The following is a 5996-nucleotide window of genomic DNA, read 5'->3' as shown; positions in this document are numbered from 1 at the left end:
CCTAAAATGGTAGAATCATAAACACTTATATTCATCACTTAAACAATACTATGACCATAAAAGAGATTAGGTTGTCACACCCTAACCATTGGTGACTCTAATATTGAATGTGTGATGAATGTAAGATCTTAAGAAAAGCATGCTTAACTTGGCAAATAAACTAAGTAGTACAACTACTTCTTAGTTTATTTGTTAAGTGTTTGTGACAAGTAATTTTATTGACTTGAATTCATTTTTTAGGTGATCAATCTAAAAAGAGCATTAAGTTCTTCTCAAACAAATAATATTAACCAAAGCACCAACTTGAATGATTAAAATCCAAACTTTTGTAAATTAAGAAGAAGTAGAAAATACATAATCTTGTTTGAAAGAAAATGTTTAGGAGCATGAGCTATCCATCCAAGGATTGGATGTTTTTCAGTTCAAATGAGAGTACAAAATTGATTTTTTCATTTCATTTGCCTTCTCCTTTTCTCCTCTTGAATTCTAAACTACAAATTACAAAACTTACTTGAAAATGAAAACTCTAAACTAAGAAAGAATTCCTAAATGAGAGAATTCTGGCCTTCAAGTATTTTTGAGAGAATTTTATGAAGAAATGGTGTGTTGTAATCTGTTTTGCTCGAAGGAAATGGTCTCTATTTATAGGCTTCACTCTAGACCACTGAGCTGCTAAGCTGGACTGCTCAGCAGCTGACGAAACACTTCAACATGGGTTTGGTCCCTTGACCAAGTAGCTTAGTCACCTCCTTGTGCATGACTCATCACAGCTAGTTGTGGGCTATGAGACCAGCTACTGTGAGCTGTTTCTGAAAAGCCTATGGTGGACTACTTGAGGTGAGGTCATGGATGACTTCATGGTTTGCTTGATGGTTAAGTCAAGTCTGGTAAGCACCGCCCAGCGCACTGCTTCACCGCTGAGCTGCTTGTTCAGCAGCTTCAGACCGTTTTGACTGGGACGTGGCTTGGTGCTTGCTGATCTGGCCAGGAGTCTAGTTCTCCACTGAGCAGCTTGGTTGGACCGCTGAGCAGCTTGGTCTTGTGTCAGGCTCGTGTCTCACCGTGTCAAGCATATTTCTAATCGTGGCAGGCCTAGTCTGGTGTTAGGCTGAGCTGCCTGGTTGAGCAGTTTGGTCAAGGTCAGGCAGGTGGCCAGGTCAGCTCAGCGGGACTTGTTCCACGCTCAGCTGCCTGGTTGCGCACATTGATTTTCTTGACTTTTGTTGCTTTTTTACCATGAATATTTTCTCTTCTTTTCTTCATTTTATTTCCTACAAAATACATAAAAAGGCAATACAAACACAAATATACCAAATTGTGATATTTTATAGAAAAAATATTGTTTTAAGTTGATTTTTCTCAATTATGCTTAAGATAAGTGCCATAAAAGTGTATGACTTTTAGGTATGTTTGGCACTTATCAATTTCATTTATGTTGTAGATCAATGATGCGAAACTTATAGATATCGTGGACCAAATCTACTAAGGTTGGCGGTCTGCATTCTAAGTCAAACATGGAGTGCTTCCGGCTATGAGCAAAATTGGAGTGTGTTTGAACACATCCATTCCAATAAAAGAAATAGGTTGGAGCATAAAAAACTTAATGATCTTGTTTTTGTTTGTTAAAACTTGAGGCTACAACAAATGTATTATTATTTTCTTCAAAATATGACATTAGTTGTCTTTCTTTATATGTTCATATGTAGCATGTATTTATGTTTGTATATAATGAAACAATAAATGTAGGAGCCACTTGAGGCATAAAATTGTGACCCAATAAATTTAGAAACATTTGAGAATCATTCTTATTTTATATTGGAGGAGTAACCACCATTTCTAACTCTTGAAGAGATTGAGGCTTTACAAAATGACCTTGCAAATATTTCCATCCAACCATCACTCGATGATAATGGTATCTTTTTTATTGCCTGATAATTCTAATTTAATTGACTGTTCATTTTAAATAATTACTTACTTGTATGAAAAATGACATTGTTGTAGATCATTTAAACTTAGAAGATAATGATGATGTTGCACAACTCAACCCCATGGAGAATGTGAACCTGGATGAAGACAATGTGGGTCAAGCTTCAGGCTTAAATAATATAGAAATGAAACCTCGATATGAGACAATTTTGACTCATTGGTGTTAAATCTTAAAACTCCAAATTTATATGTTTTATTGACTGAGTTGTGAACTTTTGTCAATTATTAATATTTTGCATTTGTTAAGTGATACTTTTGGATTGATATATGCTTTGCACTTTAGACTTTGAATTTGTTAAAGACTTGTTTGTTTATGGAATTTTGAGTAGATTATGAATATAGATTATAAATTTGAGTCCTATTTGAATTTTTTTGTTATAAGGTTATATATATATATATATATATATATATATAAAAGCAAATATGTCCAATTTAATTAGCATGATGTTTAATTACTGAACTACCAGTTCGACCATTGTATCAATATTCTGACTGGTTTCATAACCAATATGACTTTAATAACACTGGTTAATTGCCCATAACCAATATATAAAATAACCAGAAAATTAAAAATAAAATTAAAAAACTGAAAGGAAAGGATTATAGTAAGAATAATAAAGTAAAAATTAAAAGGAAATGGATTAAGTAAAGGGGTTCCCCCTATTAAATAAAGACAGGAAATTGAAAAGGGAGTGGAAATCCCAAATTCTCCTCTCCTCTCCAGCGATGGTGGCCATGGATTATGCTTTCACGAAGGTCAAGCCAGCCAAGGAGACATAGCAAGGTGAAGCTTCAAGTGCATGATCCCTTTTTCATCGTTGGCGGTTCACGACCCAAAGGCAAGATACCTTTGGATCAAGGGTTCAAGGTGATTCGATTGATGGAGAAGGGGCTAAAGGACCTCAGAAATACCGAGTATATCCTCCATAGCGTCGATAGATAAAGACGACGAAGTCCCAGCGGAGCGGTTAACTGTCGTTGCCTCATCCGTGGGTCGACCTACCATTGTCTTCTCTACATGCGGCTTTCCTAATCCATGACGACAGATGAAGGCGGTGACGAACGATGCCTCATGGTCGTGCCACGAAAGAGCAAAGGGGCTCTATAATGGTTTTATGCACTCTGGCCAGCCCGAAGGCTTCAATGCATCTCAAAGATGATGGAAGAGACCATTGGTAGCCGTAGATCACAGCTTGAAGTCGGTGGAGACAAGCACAACTGGTAAAGTACCATGTTTCTTTAAGTGTAGGAAGATTTTTGTTTACTGCTTATATTGATTGGTGAATTGAACTCAAAGTTCTAAACCGTGTGTTATTGTATTAGGAGTCCCACATTGAGTACTCTTCTGGGGCTCTCCTCCCTAGTAGACTACTCTTTTGGGCTAATGTGCTTAAGTCCTATCATTGGTGTCTTTCATTGAGAGTTATATCATAGAAAGGGCTACCTAGCGGCTGGATTAAGGTACATTAGCGGATCGTGATAATTGACTGAAGCCGCCAAAAGAGAAAGTGCTACCATCGAGCCAATGTCGATAGATTGAAAACTGCTATGGACGTCGACCCTTAAAGGGGACGACAATGTTAGGAGTCCCACATTGAGTAGAATAGTAAACTCAATGTGGTGCTTAACTCCTATCATATTGTTTCTTGATTAATTTGTTTTGTGCTACGTTGTTTTTCATTTCAGTATTCTACATACTACAACTTGTGTAAATGTCGAAGGCAGACTTATCCTATATCTATGGTGTGTGATACTGTCGATTTATGATTGACACTCATGGGTTATTGTCGGAGCAATAGATGTCGGCCTCGGTAGAGACTCCTCACGCAAGGTGGTGCTGGCACAAGTTAATACTATTCGGTTTAACCATTAATTAGGTGCTTATGAATGCAATTAGAGATTGTATGTATTTCTTTTGATATATATAACATAAACTAGATAGAGATGTATCTTCTCTTAATTGTTTAGATGAATAGAATGAACTGCTTACCTAAAAGTAAGCCTTTCCTTTTATCTTTTAAACCTTGGGTTCCTGTGTCTGGGTATGCTTTGCACCCTTTGTGACTCGATTGAATTCTTTGCTTCTTTGGGTATCTCCGATTGCTTCTCCTTTCTATTTTATGTGTTGTGTTTGTTTTTTTTTGTGTCTTAGAATGTCAATCTCTCTATGCTTTTTTCTCTTCCTGATTTTTCACTTCTTCCTGTCTCTTTCGTGTTGTTCTATATGTGTTAGAATGCCTATCTTTCGTTTTTTTTATTTTTCTCGCTGCCAGTTGTATGTTATATCTTTTACATTTTATACTAGTTTATGAGAAATCCTTTGATTTGCCAATTGAGAGTTCAACAACATATCAAGACCTTTTGTTTTTTTCTAATTATTTCCATTAAGACTGCCCATCGTTGCTAGCACTTATGCTGATTGTAACTGAAATGATAATATTTCTAATTGGCATCTGTTTAGTGCCATCTTGTGAAACTCTGTTGATTGATAACTCACCGTTGGCTGATGGCATTTTATTTTCCCTTAATATCATTTCATCAATGCCTCAAAGTGTAACTGCTTGAAAATATCTGCATGGTTTCTTGTGAATCTCTTCCTTTGTCTTGACCGTCTGAATATTTCCTCTCTAGTTCAAATCAATTCCTCTGCTGGAGATGGTGTGCCAGTGCTAATGGCTAATATGTTTGGTTATGGGACATGTGTGGCAAGAGGAATGTATCCTAGTGCACACATTATAGTGTACAAAGTGTGCTGGTTCAATGGCTTCTATAACTCAGATATCATGGCTGCAATGGCAATTAGAAATGGTGTTGACATTCAAGTTTTTTCTTACACTGCACATCCACTTCAGTGCTCAGACCAGCCATCTTAATTCACAAATCTTGTATATTTAGCAGTAGCTTGAATATTTATATATAGTTTTGCTGGATTTTGGTATGTGTGGTTGTTGTATGACTTTGGCCTAGATAAAAGGAGGCTGATTGTGTTGAATTATAAAACTCAATTTGTCCTTTCAAATATTGTGTAGTAAGATCAACCATATTTGTATAAACTAAGCTTCATGTGTAATTTCAAGTTTTGGATGTTCAAAACTGCCTTTGTAGGGTTTGTATTTGATTATTTTATTCTATGAATGTTGTTTTATGTGACACATAACATTCCTATCTGTTCTCCCTATTTCCTTTAAAATGTCACTTTCTTATTTGTACCTTGAACAGTGCTATTTTCTTATAACAAAATCTAAAAGGCCAGAAGCATGGATACGTTGAATACCTTCATGTGTCAGTGTCAGACACATACCCGACACAGATACACTCAGATTTGTGAAGGATACGTATCCGTAGAGTATCCAAAAAATAAAAAAAATAAATATCAGAATATGTATCTGATTTGTTTTCAATAAAATAAGATAGATTTGTTTTCAATAAAATAGGATAAGATAGATACGTTTCGTCAAAGCTAAGCAACGTTCCAATAATCAAGCAAAAACCAACTTATTTAAAGGCCCTAGAGACTCATACCAACATACTGTCACATCACACTGATCCTCTGATAGCTGGTCCACCATACTGATTCTTTGATCCACAACATTGCCGGTCCATCGCTTTTTAGTGCTACCGCCATAGGGATGTTGTGAAGAGTAAACAGAAAATGACTTACTTTTCTTACTTCTTAGTTTCTTTTCTCTTAGTATGTTTATAAAGAGGAGAAGAGGGGTGAGTATTAACGTAATGCCTTTATTTCTTAATGGAGGAGAGAAGAAGGGGGTGGGATCGTGGGAGGGGAGAAGAAGGAATAGAGAAGAAGGGGTAATTTATTTTCTTGTAAAAAGGAGGATAGAAGAATGGGGTGGAGAGAAGAAGTAACAGGGGGTGATTTGTTTTTTGTGAAAAAGGGGATGTTTTGGTGACTCAAAGAGGATAGAAGAAAGAGATAATATGTACAGATTTGTTTTTTGTGAAAAGTGGAGCAGAGAATAGGTACGGTGTTTTTCAAAAGAAATTGGTGT

This window comes from Lupinus angustifolius, chromosome LG05 (genome assembly GCF_001865875.1).
Source record: "Lupinus angustifolius cultivar Tanjil chromosome LG05, LupAngTanjil_v1.0, whole genome shotgun sequence".
Lineage (NCBI taxonomy): Eukaryota > Viridiplantae > Streptophyta > Magnoliopsida > Fabales > Fabaceae > Lupinus > Lupinus angustifolius.
Note: the sequence above shows the minus strand (reverse complement) of the source record.